Source organism: Mobula birostris, chromosome 6 (genome assembly GCF_030028105.1).
Source record: "Mobula birostris isolate sMobBir1 chromosome 6, sMobBir1.hap1, whole genome shotgun sequence".
NCBI lineage: Eukaryota > Metazoa > Chordata > Chondrichthyes > Myliobatiformes > Myliobatidae > Mobula > Mobula birostris.
In genome coordinates, this window is record NC_092375.1 from 112,897,961 (window position 1) to 112,914,588 (window position 16,628).

At 43.9% G+C, this 16,628-nt stretch overlaps 1 long non-coding RNA gene across 1 annotated transcript; it reads right to left on the reverse strand.

Annotated features, from left to right (window-relative positions):
* Nucleotides 1–476: 476 nt before the first annotated feature.
* Nucleotides 477–4,026, reverse strand: LOC140199267 (uncharacterized). Its single transcript, XR_011886388.1, has 2 exons — nt 3,905–4,026; nt 477–716 (listed from the first exon to the last, which is right to left on the reverse strand). It is a non-coding gene; the product is annotated as an uncharacterized lncRNA (long non-coding RNA).
* Between the last annotated feature and the right edge of the window lie 12,602 nt (nt 4,027–16,628).

The window sequence follows — 16,628 nt, forward strand, 5'->3', positions numbered from 1 at the left end:
CTGCCTTCTGACCATCAAGCATCCTTGGAAGTTTCAGACATTTTAGCAGTTTGGTCTTGTTAAGGAAGTGCAGGAACAACAAATATTCAACTGTGCAAACTCAAGGGACCAAAAGTCAGTCCAGGTACTTCCTGAGACATGACCAAACTTAGCAAGACATAGGTTCAGCATCTCTGGAGTTGAAATGAGATTGCACAACATGGGTGGGGGGGGGGGGAGAAAGAAAAGGAGACAGGCTTTTTAAATAGATTGGTGTGTAATCCATTGAAACATTTAAGAACTTAGATAGGCACAGATGATAGAAAAAAGGGCTATGTAGGAGGGAAAAGTTAAATTAAAGTAGGTTATAAGGTAGACATCAGGATCAAAGGGCCTGTTCCTGTGTTGAACTGTTCAATGGTCAAGGTTTCTGGACTAAAGGAGCCAGTGGTAGAGGAAACCAGCAATATACAAACACATCTAACAGTAGAAATGGCTTAACACATTAAAATAGCTTTATTGAAAAATAATTTCTGTAATTGCATAGTGCTGGGATTCACAAGGGAGTGAAGGCAGCAGTTTCACTGTCCAGGAATGCAACAGAAAGCACGATAAATTTCTTGGCTGGTGATTGTGCGTCTCTTGTTGTAGAGGGACAATTTGGCAGCTTCTGTTGCTATCTGCTCAAGGGAGGAGCTAGTCTGCAGAAACTGAAGGGAGCCATGTTCTGGGTGCACCTATAGAACAAGAGAAAAACCCACTGTTACTCTGGCATTTCTGACAAACCTCAATTGAGTTTATCCAGAGATGGTCACATCCAGTCTGAAAGTTCTAAATAGTCTTTTGCAGATAATATTTTAGTTGGGCATTTCTGTTTGGGAAAAACATACTATGCAAACAGGAGATTTTCTTAAGAAAGGAGGACAAGAGGCAACCTGATAGAGGTGTACAAGATGGAGACATAGATCGAGTGGGTAGCCAGTGACTCTCTGCCCACTCCCACCCCCCATTGAGTGAAAACACCCAATACAACAGGATACAATTTTAAGGTGATAGGACAAAAACTTTTCTTGAGATGTGTGGAATGCCCTTGCAAGGGCAGTGGAGGCAGATACATAGGAACATTTAAACTTAGAAAGGCACATAGATGAGAAAAAAAATGGTTGGCAATGTAGAGGTAATGCTCTTCGAGTTGGCCAAGGTCAGAACATTGAGAGCTGAAGGGGCTGTACTGTTCCACATTTCCAAATGCCTACTTTAATAAAATAGCTCAAATAAAAAAGCTCAAGGATTCTGTTTCAAATGCCAGATGCCTTAAGGTTTTCTACTTCAGATTCCATGTATTCTTCACCAACTTGAAGTCTCTTATCAATAATCCTTCAAGGGAAGCTATGGTCTTGTTATCCAGGAGAAATTGTTACTTTGCCACCTCCCATTCCAAAGGCACTGGTCTATATGGTCTCAGTTCTACAGCCCCAGCAGCTGACCTCTCACTTTCCACCCTGTTCTGATGAAGTGCAGGATTAATTCCATCATTTCAACCTACCTTGACTCAGTTCCCCATGGTTCACTCCGGTGTATGCCACTTCCAAAGCCATTTACCCACAACATACAGCATGTTGTATGTGATTACATGTACTGTTTTGCACCTTGGCCCCAGAGGAAGGATGTTTCATTTAGCTGTACATGTATGGTTGAATAACAATAAACTTGAATAGTTAAGGTTCAAGTTTCTCAGGTCAGACCCAATGTTCTCAGATCACAGCACTGGAGAAACTCAGGTCAGGCAGTGGAGGGAAAGTGGACAATTAACATTTCAGGTCAAGACCCTTCACCTAGCCTGTTGAGAAAGGTCTGGCCTAAAGTGTTGACTGTCAATTTCCCTCTATTGATGGTGGCCAGACCATTAAGTTCCTCCAGCAGATTGTTTATTACACAAGACTCCAGTAACTAATTCTACACCCCAGAGATGTTCTCCAACTCAAGTACTTTGTATTTCCAATCAAGTTCTCTGCCCCTTTTCCATTTTCTTCCCTTAGAGAGGAAGCTTGATTGTTTCCAAATTTTTAATTAAAACAAAGCCATGATCTGCATCTCCCCTTTATTGCACATAAAGAGATCCAGGTATTAAACTTGGAATTTTAATACCTTTCCTTAGAGAATTGGTTGGCAGACAGGAAGCAAAGAGTGGGAATAAACGGGACCTTTTCAGAATGGCAGGCAGTGACTAGTGGGGTACCACAAGGCTCAGTGCTGGGACCCCAGTTGTTTACAATATATATTAATGACTTAGATGAGGGAATTAAATGCAGCATCTCCCAAGTTTGCAGATGACAAAGCTGGGAGGCAGTGTCAGCTGTGAGGAGGATGCAGGGTGACTTGGATAGGTTGGGTGAGTTAGCTGTTACTTTAAAACAATCATCTGAAAATCAATAGTAGGAAGACAGAATCCCTAAAGCAAAACATGTAACATTTGAGAAAAGTGAATAGTGCAGGCTCAGTTTAGTAGAAGGAATAAAGGCATAAGCTATTGTTTTAATGAGGAGCAAATTCAGAAATCAGTTGCGAAGGGACACAGGAGTACTCATGCAGAGTTCCTTAAAGGTTAACTTGCAGGTCGAGTCTGTGGCAAGGGAGACAAATGCAATGTTAGCATTCATTTCAAAAAGAACAATATAAAAGCAAGATGTAATGTGAGGGTTTATTATCCAGCACAGTACAGAATCTTCAGCCCACATTGTGCCAACCTTTAACCTACTTTGAGATCACCCCTCCCACAGTCCTCCATTTTTCATTCATCTATATACCTGTCTAAAGGTCTCTTAAATGGCCCCTGCATATCTGCTTCTATAAAAGCCCTGGTAGTGTTCCACAGCCCCACCCCATCCTCAGCAACACTCAATGCTGGAGGAACTCAGCAGCTCAAGTAGCATCTGTGGAAGTCAACTTCTCAGGCAGAGACCCTTTGTCAGGACTGGAAAAAAGATTAGAAGCCAGAGCAGGAATGTGGGAGAGGAAGGCTAGGCAACACTTCATTGAGGAGTCTGTTGGGGTCATCCATATCCAGTGCAGCATCCTGTGTATTGACAAGGCCCAACGTAGATTGAGACAACTTTGCTGAGCAACTACCAGAAAAAGCAGGAACTCCCAGTGGCCACCCATTTCAATTCCATTTCCCTATTCTGATATGCCAGTCCATGGCCTCCTCTATTGCCACAAAGAGGCCACACTGTGTGAGGAGCAACACCTTAAATTCCATCTGAGTAGCCTCCAACTTAATGGCAAACATCAATTTCTTGAACACCTGGTAATTGCACCCCCCCCCCCACTTCACCATTCACCTTATCTCCTTACCTGCCCATCACCTCCTTTTCTTCCATGGTCTTCTACCCTCTATCAGATTCTCCTTCTCTATCACTTTCCCCAATTAACTTCCCAGTTTTTTACTTCACCACTCCCCCAGCTCACCTTGTACCTCTTCTTCCCCTCCTTGCTCTGACTACTCAACTTTACCCCCCCATTCTAATGGAGGATCTCAACCCAAGACATCACCTGTTTATTCCCCTCCATAGATGCTGCCTGACCTGCTGAGTTCCTCCAGCATTTTGTGTTGCTTTGGATTTCTAGTATCTACAGATTTTCTCATGCTCTACCACCAGCTAAAATTGCCTACCTCTGACATCACCCCTGTACTTCAGTCTAAACACTTTTAAAATCATACCCCTTGTATTAGCCATTTCCACCTTGGGGAACAAGTCTCTGGTTGTCCATTGTCTTATTTTCTTTAACATCTTGTACATCTTTATGAAGTCATTTCTCAGTGTCCTTCACTCCAAAGAAGAAAGAGCAGAAATTTTAATTCTCTTCTAAGTCACAATCAGCAAATGGGCTAAACCAAAACTGAAATTGCAGAGAGGAGACTCACCTGTTTCCACATTCTGTAGAGGTAAACTGAGTATTGGGTCTTCTGCTTAAAGCAAGCCAACTTCCTCTGAGCTCTGCTCCAGCCACAGGACTGCTGGCATTGAACAACTGACTTCATGACTAACCAGTCTCCACACAACAATAAAACACTCCACAAACAAATCCCTCCAATAGTCCCAGCAATCTCAGAGGTCTGCCTTTAATACTAACTAGTTATTAAGTAATAATTAAGCCAATTAGAACAATATGTGTGCATCACAAAATACTTGTGCTACAATAATTGACTATCAGAATAGGAAATTGTTTGTTATTGTCACATACACTAACATATATTGAAAATCTGTTCATACAAATCAGATCTTTACACAATGCATTGAGTTAGAATAAGGTAACTCAATACTAGAGTGCTGAATAATGTGTAACAGAGAAAGTGAAGCAAAGGTAGACAAGGTGGAAGATCATAATGAGGTGGATTCTGAGGTCAAGAGTCCATATTAACATGAGAGGGAACTTCAGTAGTTTTATAACAGTGGAATAGAAACTATCCTTGAGCCTGGTGGTATGTGCATTGATCGTGTGGATAGCCAGAGGCTTTTTCCCAGGGCTGAAATGGCTAAAACGAGGGGGCAGAGTTTTAAGGTGCTTGGAAGTAGGTACAAGGGGGATGTTAGAGATAAGTTTTTCACACGGAGAGTGGTGGGTGCGTGGAATGCACTGCCGGCGAAGGCGGTAGAAGCGGATAGAATTGGGTCTTTTAAGAGACTCTTAGATAGACACACGGAGATTAGAAAAATAGAGGGTAACGTGGTAGGGAAATTCAATGCAGTTTCTAGAGCAGGTTACATGGTCGGCATAACATTGTGGGCCGAAGGGCCTGTAATGTGCTGTAGATTTCTGTATTTCTATGTGCTTTCAGGTTTTTGTATCTTCTGCCTAATGGGAGTGTAAAGGAAAATCTTGTCTGACAAATCTTCGAGGAAGTAACAAGCAGGATGGACAAGGGAGAGGCAGTGGGTGTCATTTACTTGGATCTTCAGAAGGCATTTGTTAAGGTGCCACACATGGGGCTGCTTAACAAGATAAAATCCTATGGTGTTACAGGAACGATACGGGCTTGGATAGCGGAATGCCTGACAGCCAGGAGGCAGCGAGTGGAATAAAGGGGGCCTTCTCTGCTTGGCTGCCAGTGACTAGTGGTGTGCCTCAGGGATCAGTATTGGGGCTGCTACTTTTCACATTGTTTGTCAATGATTTGGATAATGGAATTGATGGCTTTGTGGCAAAGTTTGTGGATGATACAAAGATAGGTGGTGGTGTAGGTGGTACTGAGGACGTAATGCGATTGCAGCAGAACTTAGACAAATTGGAAGAATGGGCAAAAATGTGGCAAGTGGAATACAGTGTTGGGAAACGTATGATAATGCATTTTGGTAAGACGAACAGTAGTGCAGACTATTGGGGAGAAGGTTCAAACATCAGAGGTGCAGAGGGACTTAGGAGTCTTTGTGCAAGACTCTCAGAATGTAAATTTACAGGTTGAGTCTGTGGTAGAAAAGGCAAATGCAATGCTGGCATTTATTTCAAGGGGAATAGAATATAAAAGTGAGGAGATAATACTGAGCCTTTATAAGACCCTTGGACTATTGACAACAGTTTTGGGCCCCATATCTCAGAAAGGATGTGTTGTCATTGCAGGGAGTCCAGAGGAGGTTCACAAGGATGACTCTGGGAATGAAGGGGTTATATGAGGAGCACTTGGCAGCTTTGGGCTTGTACTCACTGGAATTTAGAAGAACATATGGGTATCTCACTGAAGCCTACCAAATGCTGAAGGGACTAGATAAGGTGGATGTGGAGAGGATGTTTCTTATGCTGCAGGTATCCAGATCTAGAGGGAGGTGCAACCCTATAGAACAGAGGTAAGGAGGAATTTTTTTTAGCAAGAGAGTAGTAAATCTATGGAATGCTCTGCCACAGACTGCAGTGGAGGCCCAGTCCATGGGTATATTTAAGGCAGAAGTTGATAGCAAATTGGTTAGGGCATCAAAGCATATGGTGAGAAGGCAGGTGTATGGGGTTGAATGGGATCTGATATCAGCCATGATGAAATGGCAGAGCAGACTCGATGGGCTGAATGGCCTAATTCTGCTCCCATGCCTTATGGTGTTGTGGGAGAAGAGAAAATGTCCAGAGCAGGGCTTTGATTATGTTGGCTGTTCAGGTAGAAAATAAAGTGCAAGATCATAATGAGGTCGATTTTGAGGTCAGCTTAGTTTTTCCCCCAACAAAGAGCAAAGGTACTGGGTCTAAAGGAATCTTTGTTCCCTCCAGCAGAACATTGCAGTAAGAAGGAGATAAAGAGAAGATAAACATTAGCATCATTTGTCACTCTGGAAGGTCAAATTTGAAGGCAGGATATAGGATTCATGGCAGGATTCTCAGCAGCGTGGAGGAACAGACGATCTAGAGTCAGCGGAAAGCGGTGAAATCATCGGACAGAGTCAGCATGGATTTGTGAAAGGAAAATCATGTCTGACGAATCTCATAGAATTTTTTGAGGATGTAACTAGCAGAGTGGATAGGGGAGAACCAGTGGATGTGGTATATTTGGATTTTCAAAAGGCTTTTGACAAGGTCCCACACAGGAGATTAGTGTGCAAACTTAAAGCACACGGTATTGGGGGTATGGTATTGATGTGGATAGAGAATTGGTTGGCAGACAGGAAGCAAAGAGTGGGAATAAACGGAACCTTTTCAGAATGGCAGGCAGTGACTAGTGGGGTACCGCAAGGCTCAGTGCTGGGACCCCAGTTGTTTACAATATATATTAATGACTTGGATGAGGGAATTAAATGCAGCATCTCCAAGTTTGCAGATGACACGAAGCTGGGTGGCAGTGTTAGCTGTGAGGAGGATGCTAAGAGGATGCAGCGTGACTTGGATAGGTTAGGTGAGTGGGCAAATTCATGGCAGATGCAATTTAATGTGGATAAATGTGAGGTTATCCACTTTGATGGCAAAAACAGGAAAACAGATTATTATCTGAATGGTGGCCGATTAGGAAAAGGGGAGGTGCAACGAGACCTGGGTGTCATTATACACCAGTCATTGAAAGTGGGCATGCAGGTACAGCAGGCGGTGAAAAAGGCGAATGGTATGCTGGCATTTATAGCAAGAGGATTCGAGTACAGGAGCGGGGAGGTACTACTGCAGTTGTACAAGGCCTTGGTGAGACCGCACCTGGAGTATTGTGTGCAGTTTTGGTCCCCTAATCTGAGGAAAGACATCCTTGCCATAGAGGGAGTACAAAGAAGGTTCACCAGATTGATTCCTGGGATGGCAGGACTTTCATATGATGAAAGATTGGATCGACTATGCTTATACTCTCTGGAATTTAGAAGATTGAGGGGGAATCTTATTGAAATGTATAAAATCCTAAAGGGATTGGACAGGCTAGATGCAGGAAGATTGTTCCTGATGTTGGGGAAGTCCAGAATGAGAGGTCACACTTTGAGGATAAAGGGGAGGCCTTTTAGGACCAAGATTAGGAAAAACTTCTTCACACAGAGAGTGATGAATCTGTGGAATTCTCTGCCACAGGAAACAGTTGAGGCCAGTTCATTGGCTATATTTAAGAGGGAGTTAGATAAGGCCCTTGTGGCTAAAGGGATCGGGGGGTATGGAGGGAAGACTGGTACAGGGTCCTGAGTTGGATGATCAGCCATGATCATACTGAATGGCGGTGCAGGCTCGAAGGGCCGAATGGCCTACTCCTGCACCTATTTTCTATGTTTCTATCTTGGGGTCCACGTCCATTGAATCATCAAAGTCACCACAGAAGTTGATAAGGTTGCGAAGAAGACACGTGGTGTGTTGACAATCATTAGGTGGAGGATTGAATTCAACAGCCGTGATGTAAAATTGCAGCCTGATAAAATCCTGGTTAGATTTCAGTTGGAGTACATATTGGGTTCAGTTCTGGTCACTTCATTATAGGAAGGATGTGGGAACTTTAGAGAGGGTGCAGATGAGGTTTACCAGGACGCTGCCTGGATTAGAGAGCACGGCTTATGACGGTATAGGGCTTTTCTCCATGGAGTGAAGGAGGATAGAGGTGACTCACTTTGACCGTTAAAACTTGAAGGAACCATCACAAGCTCCCACAGCCCCTGATGATCCTGGATGGTGATAACAGTGATAACAACATGGTGAATGTGAAGACATATGCTGTCATCCAGCAGCACTGACGTCCAGAGTGATGAAGTGTTTTGAGAGGTTGGTGATGAAGCATATCAACTCCTGCCTGACAACTGCCTCCAATTTGCCTACCGGAGCAACAGGTCCACAGCAGATGTCATCTCATTAACTCTTCACTCAACCCTGGAACACGTGGAAAGCAAAGGTGAACATATCAAGACGGTCTTTCTCACCTACAGCTCGGCATTCAATACCATCAGTCACTCAAAACTAATCAATAAGCTCCAAGACCTTTGCCTCAGTACTCCTTGTGCAATTGAATCTTCAATTTCCTCACTTGTAGGACACGATTCCTTAGTTCAGATTGTCAACAACATCTCCTCCGCGATCTCCATCTGCACTGGTGAAACACAAGGCTGTACGCTTAGTCCCCTGCTCTACTCACTTTACACTTATGACTGTGTGGTTAAGCACAGCTCCAATGTCATATTTAAGTTTGCTCACAACACCACTGTCACTGGTCAAATCAAAGGTGGCGGTGAATCAGCATATAGCAGGGAGATTGAAAATCTGGCTGAGTGGTCCCACAACAACCTCTCACTCAGTGCCAGCAAGACAAGGAGCTGATTATTGATTTCCGGAGGAGGAAACCGGAGGTCCACGAGCCAGTCCTCATCGGAGGATGAGATAGTCAGCTACTTTAAATTCCGTATTTCAGAGCAGCCCAGCATGTAAGTGCGATTACGAAGGAAGCACAGTAGTGCCTCTACTTCCGTAGGAATTAGCAAAGATTCGGCATGATCTCTAAAACTTTGACAAACTTCTATAGATGTGCATTGGAGAGTATATTGACTGGCTGCATCACAGCCTGGTATGGAAACACCAATGGCCTTGAACAGAAACTCCTATAAAAAGTAGCTGATAGCACCTAGTCCATCACAGGTAAAGCCCTCCGTGTCATTGGGCACATCTACATGAAACATTGTTGCAGCAAAGCAGCACCCATCATCAGGGTCCCCCACCACCCAGCTCATGCCCTCTTAGAAAATCATAGAGTACAGCATAGAAACAGGCTGCTTCGCCCTTCATGCTGAACTGTATAAACTGCCGACTCTCATCGACCTGAATCAGACCGGTAACCCTCCATATGCCTGCTATTCACGTGCCTATTCAAGCTTCTCTTAAATGTTGAAATCAAGCTACTTGCACTGGCAGCTCGTTCCACACTCTCGTGACCCTCTGAGTGAAGAAGTTTCCCCTCATGTTCCCCTTAAACTTTTCATCTTTCGCCCTTAATCCATGACCTCTTGTAGTAGTTCAACCCAACCTCAATGGAAAAAGGCTGCTTGCGTTTACCCTATCTATACCCTTTGTAGTTTTGAATACCTCTATCAAATCTCCCCCCAATCTTCTACGTCCCAAGGAATAACGCCCTAAACTACTCAGTCATTCCTTATAACTCAGGTCCTCCAGCAACATCCTTGTAATTTTTCTTCTCTACTCTTTCAACTTTATTTACATCTTTCCTGTAGATAGGTGACCAAAAGTGCACACAATATTCCAAATTAGGCTTCACCAACATCTTATACAACTTCAGCATAACATCCCATCTCCTGTACTCAGTACTTTGATTTATGAAGGCCAATCTGCCAACAGCTTTCTTTACAGCACTATCTACCTATGACACCACTTTCAATGGATTATAGATCTCTATTCCCAGATCCTTTTGTTCTACAGCACTCCTCAATGCCCACTGTTCACTCTAGAAGACCTACTCTGGTTAGTCTTCCCAAGATGCAACACCTCACACTTTCTTGCATTAAATCCCACTTGTAATTTTCAGCCTAATTTTCCAGCTGGTGCAGAGCCCACTGCAAACCGTGATAGTCTTCCTTACTGGCCACTACACTCCCAATCTTGGTGTCATCGGCAAATTTGCTTATCCATTTAACTACGTTATCATCCAGATCATTGATACTTTTTATTCATTAAGTGCAATCGTGGACAACAGCCAGATCAGAAATGCTGATCAAGTCAACTAGTTCCCAAAGAGAACTCTGATAGGCCAATCAGATGGTTCACTGCTGCTCAGTGATAACAGGCACAAGGGTCACTAGCCCTGTACCCCAGAAACACACCTGAACAGTGCGGCAGAGGTATGTGCTATGCATGACCTGATCTGAAAGCATCATGTTGACTCATAACACATCATGCTCACGGTGGAACAGCTTAGTCAAGGATGAGGTGATCAGCACAGATGGACAAATGATACCTCCACTACCCCTTAGTATAGATGGCAAACAACAATAGATGCAGTATCAGTTCTTGCAAAACAAAAGCCTTCAGTCATCTACTACAACTCTCTGGCTTCTCCCACCAAGCCAATGTCTAATTCAATTTACTACCGCGGCTTGTATGCTGAGTGACTGAAACTTCTTGACCATCCTCCCATGTGGGACCTTACCAAATGCCTTGCTGAAGTCCATGTAGACAACATCCACTGCCTTGCCTTCATCAACTTTCCTGGTAGCTTACTTGAAAAACACTGTAAGATTGGTTAGATACTTCCTACCACATACGAAGCCATGCTGACAATCCTTAATCAGTCCACGTCTATGCAAATACTCATATATCCTGTCCCTTAAAATATCTTCCAATAACTTTCCCCCACTGATTTCAGGCTCACAGCCCTATAATTTCCTGATTTATTTTTAGAGCCTTTCTTAAACAATGAAGCAACGTTGACTATCCTCCAATCCTTCGGTATCTCACCTGTCGCTAAGGATGATGTAAATATCTCTGCTAGGGATCCTGCAGTTTCTGAGTTTGGCTCCCGCAGGGTCCAAGGGATCACCTTATCAGGCCTGGGGACTTATCCACCCGAATTTGCCTTTGGACAGCCAGCACCCCCTCCTCCGTAATCTGTATAGGGTCCATGAAGTTGATCCTGCTTTGCTTCACTTCTATAGATTCTGTTTCCATCGCCTCAGTAAGTACAGATGCAAAAAATCCATTTAAGATCTCTCCCATCTCCTTTGGCTCCACAAACTCCTTCATCCAGTCCTGATGGAGGGTCTTGGCCTGAAACATCAACTGTTTACTCTTTCCCATAGATGCTGCCTGGCCTGCTGAGTTCCTCCAGCATTTTGTGTGTGTTCCTTTGGCTCCACACATGGATTACCAAACTGATCCTCCAGATGATCAATGTTGTCCCTTGCCATCCTTTTTCTTTTAACATATCTGTAGAATCCTTCAGGATTCTCCTTCACCTTGTCTGCTACGGCAACCTCATGCCTTCTTTTAGCCCTTCTGATTTATTTCTTAAATGTTCTCCTGCACTCTATATTCCCTAAATACCTCATTTGCTCTTTCTTGCCTATACCTGCTATGTACCTTTATTTTTCCTTAACCAGGACCTCAATATCTCTTGAAAACTAATGTTGCCTAAACATGTTATCTTTACCTTTTATTCTGATAGGCACATAAAAGCTTTGTATTCTCAAAATTTCACTTCTGAAAGCTTCCCACCTACCAAGTACACCTTTGCCAGAAAACAACCTACCACAATCCACACTTGCCAGATCCTTTCTAATACCATCAAGATTACCCCTTCTTCCATTTAGAATATTAACCCGAGAACCCAACCTATCTTTTTCCATATTTACTTTGAAACTAATGGCATTATGTTAACTTGATGCAAAGTGTTCCCCAACATAAACTTTGGTCACCTGCCCTCTCTCATCCCCTAACAACAGATCAAGTATCACACACTCTCACACTGGGATTTCTATGTACTGATTTAGGAACTTTCCTGAACACATTTGACAAGCTCTGTCCCATCTAGTCTTTTTACAGTATGGGAGTCCCAGTTAGTATGTGCAAAGTTAAAACTGCCTGCTATAGCAACCTCGTGTTTCTTGCAATCTCTCCATAAATTTGTTGCTCTAAGCTCCATGGACTGGTCTATAATATAGCCCATTAAGTGTGGTGATACATTTCTTATTCCTCAGTTCCACCCATAATGTCCCACTAAACAAGTTCTCCAGTCTGCCCTGACTGAGCACTACCGTGACATTTTCCCTGACTACCAAGGCCACCCCTCCTCCTTTAATCCCTCCCATCCTGTCATGTCTAAAACAATGGAACCCCGGACTATTAAACTGCCAGTCCTGCCCCTCCTTCAACTGCTTGACTAAAGGATAAAATATCTTAATTCCAAGTGTTGATCCAAGCCCTGAGTTCATTTGCCTTTCCTACAATACTTCTTACATTAAAATATACACAGCTGAGGACATTAGTTGCACCATACTCAACCGTTTTTGATTTCTGACTTTATCTGCGGTCTTAACAACATCTGTCAGAGGAGAAGATGGCGGCGTGACGCAACTTGCGGCGGCCACTCCGGTGGTGATGTCTGTTATCTGTCAAGTAGGGTGCCGTGCACAATTTTGATTTGATAGAAACAGATGTGAGAGCGCGGAGGAACATCTGGTGAAACTTCTGAAATGCCTGTTTCGCTGCCACGGCTACTGTGTGATCCGAAATCTCCGGAGGGGAAGGCCCCGAGTCCTCGGCTTTGCTTGTTGCTCGGCGGCCGGGGTGGGGTCGAAGCGCTCAGCAGAGATGGTGTTCGGTGTCGGAGGGCTGGTCAGAGGCTCGAAGTTTTCGGATGGATTCAGAGTTGGCTGCGGTCGGGTGCTTCCAATGCATCGGCAAGTTTGTGGAGCTTCCGTCTGCGTGAGATGATGGGTCGGGACTTGAGACTTTTTTTTACCGTGCCTATGGTCTGCTCTTTATCAAATTACGGTATTGCTTTGCACTGTTGTAACTATATGTTATAATTGTGTGGTTTTGTCAGTTTTAGTCATGGTTTGTCTTGTGTTTCTGTGATATCTTTCTGGAGGAACATTGCATAATTTTTAATGCATGCACTTCTAAATGACAATAAACAAGGACTGAGTGTCCTCATGATCTAATCTAGTCTAATCTCTCCACTAACTGTTCTGGCACTCTGGTTCCCATCCCTCTGCAATTCCAGTTTAACACCCTCACCCCCTGTGCTGCACTAGCTAACCTTCCTGCTAGGATATTAGTCCCCCTCCAGTTCAGGTGCAAACCATTCCTTCTGTACAGGTCCCACCTTGCCTGGAAGAGAGCCCAGTGGTCCAAGAACCTGACACCCTCCCTCCTCTTCCTATCTCTGGCCTCAGTGGCACGTGGCACAGGTACAAATCCTGAGATCACAACACTGAAGGTCCTGTCCTTTAACTTAGCACCCAACTCCTTGAACTCCTTATGCAGAACCTCGTCACTCTTCCTTCCTATGTCATTGGTACGTAGAAATATAGAAAACCTACAGCACAATACAGGCCTTTCAGCCCACAAAGTTGTGCCAAACATGTCCCTACCTTAGAAATTACTAGGCTTACCCATAGCCCTCTATTTTCTAAGCTCCATGTATCTATCCAAAAGTCTCTTAAAAGACCCTGTCGTATCCGCCTCCATCACCGTTACCGGCAGCCCATTCCACACACTCACCACTCTTTGAGTAAAAAACTTACCCCGACATCTCCTCTGTACCTACTCCCCAGCACCTTAAACCTGTGTCCTCTTGTGGCAAACATTTCAGCCCTGGGAAAAAGCCTCTGACTATCCACACGATCAATGCCTCTCATCATCTTATACCCCTCTATCAGGTCACCTCTCATCCTCCGTCACTCCAAGGAGAAAAGGCCGAGTTCACTCAACCTATTCTCATAAGGCATGCTCCCCAATCCAGGCAACATCTACATGAACTATATGGTACCTACATGAACCACAACCTCTGACCGTTCACCCTCCCACTTAAGAAAGCTGAGGACTCAATCTGAGATGTCCCGGATCCCGGCACCCGGGAGGCAACATACCATCCGGCAATCTCATTCTTGTACATAGAATCTTCTTTCTGTTCCACTAACTAATGAATCCCCTGTCAGCGCAGTGAGCGTCTTCTCACCCTACTTCCCCTCTGAGTCACAGAGCCAGACTCAGTGCCAAAGACCTGACTGTTGTGACTCTCCTCTGCTGGGTCATCCCTGCAACAGTATCCAGAGTGGTATTCTGAACCTGTTGTTGAGGGGGATGGACACAGGGGTACTCCGCTCTTTCTGTTTAACTCCTTTTCCATTCCTGACTCTCAACCAGTCTCGTAGAATGTAGAACAGTACAGCATAGGGACAGGCCCTTCGTTGTGCTGAAACAGCTAAAATGTAAATTTAAAAAACCCATAAACTAATCTCTCCTACCAACACCACGTCCATATCCCTCCATCTTCCTCAGATGCATGTGCCTATCTAAATGTCTCTTAAGAACCTCTAATGCATTTGCTTCTACCACCATACCAGGCAGCGCATTCCAGGCATCCACAACTCTCTGAGTAAAAAACTTACCCCTCACATCCCCCTTGAACCTACCCCCCTCACCTTCAATGCATACCTTCTGATATTAGCCATTTCTACCCTTTGGAAAATATACTCTCTGTCTACTCTATCTATGGCTCTCATAATCTTATAAACCTCTATCAGATCTCCCCTCAGCCTTCGGCTTTCCAGAGAAAACAACCCCTGTTTCTCCAGCCTCTCATGATAACACATGCCCCCTAAGCCAGGCAGCATCCTGGTAAACCTCTCCAAAGCCTCAACAACCTTCTTATAGTGGGGAGACCAGAACTGTATGTAATACTCCAGATGTGGCCTGACCAGAGTTTTATAAAGTTGCAACATAACTTCCTGACTTTTGAACTCAATGCCTCGACTAATAGAAGCAAGCATTCCATAAATCTTCTTAACTATCTTATTGACCTGTGCAGCCACTTGCAAGGAGCTATGAACTGAACCCCAAGATCTCTCTGCTCAGCAACACTGTGAAGGATCTTGCCCTTAACACTGTACTGTCTCCTTGCATTTTCCCTACTGAGGTGCAACACCTCACATTTATCTGGGTTAAACCCCATCTGCTATTTCTCTGCCATATCTGCAACTGATCTACATCAAGCTGTATACTTTGCCAGTCTTCTACACTATCCACAACCCCACCAATCTTGTTATCATCCGCAAACTTAATAACCCTCCCATCTACATTTTCATCCAGGTCATCTATATACATCACAAACAGCAGAGGTCCCAGCACAGATCCCTGAGGAACACCACTAATTACAGACCTTGTGTATGAATAAATCCCTTCGACCACTACCCTCGGTTTTCTACGTGCAAGCCAGTTCTAATCCGAACAGCCAATTCACCTCAGACCCTATGCACCCATGTGGGAATTTGTCAAACACCTTACTAAAATCCATGAACTAACTTTATCCATCTCTTTCATCACATTGTCTCCTGTGTCCTGCACCTTGAGCGCAGCTACCTCCTTATATGTCCTATCTATCAACCTCTCAGCCTCCTGGATGATCTGGTTCATCCAGTTCCAGCTCCAACTCCTTAACGTGAATTGTTAGAAGCTGCAGCTAGATGCACTTCTCGCAGTTGTAGTCGTCAGGGACACTGGAGGCCTCCCTGCCTTCCCACATCCCACAAGAGAAGCATTCAACTATGCCTGGCATCTCTACTGTTCTAACTGAGCAGATATAAAGAAAAAAAAACAATAAATAAATAAACAGTGGGGAAAAAATATACCTACAGACTTTTGTTTTCTCTGACTCAGCCTCTTTTCACTGAAGCCTTGAAGAGCCTAAGCCTCAAAAATCACCACTATAACACTGCCCACTCACACTACGGCCACTCTATTTGTCCCTGCCTTATTTTAACCTGTTCTTGCCAATCAATCCCGATTATTGATTGGCTGCTGCTCAAAACATCAAACTGCTGCGAGTTGATGCTTTATGTAGTGAATTGGAGTGGGCTCTGTCTTCTCACACTTCAGCTCCCTGATTGGCTCAAAACCTCTCAGTGCCGCCCTCAGGGAGAAGGTACAGGAGCCTCAGGACTCGCACCACCAGGTTCAGGATCAGTTATTACCCCTTGGCCATCAGGTTCTTGAACCAAAGGGGATAACTTCACTTGCCCATTGAAGTGTTCCCTCAATCAATGGACTCACTTTCAAGAACTCTTTATCTATTGATCATTTATTTATTATTATTATTTATTTATTTTTGTATTTGTACAGTTTGTTGTCTTTTGCGCTCTGGTTGAACGGTGTAGTCTTTCATTGATTCTGTTGTGGTTATTATTCTGTTTGGGATTTACTGAGTATGCCCACAAGAAAATGAATCTCAGGGTCGTATATGGTGACATATAAGTCTTTGATAATAGATTTACTTTAAACTTTGAATTGACAGAGATGTACAAGATGATAAGACGCATAGATCAAGTGGACAGCCAGAGACCTTTCTCCAGGGTAGGGATGTCTAGCATGAGGGTGCATAACTTTATTAACTTGCAGAGTGGTAACTGAATTTAAATTCCACTGCTACCTTCATGATACCTGAACTCAAATAGATTCATAAGACCATAAGACATAGGAACAGAAATAGCGAA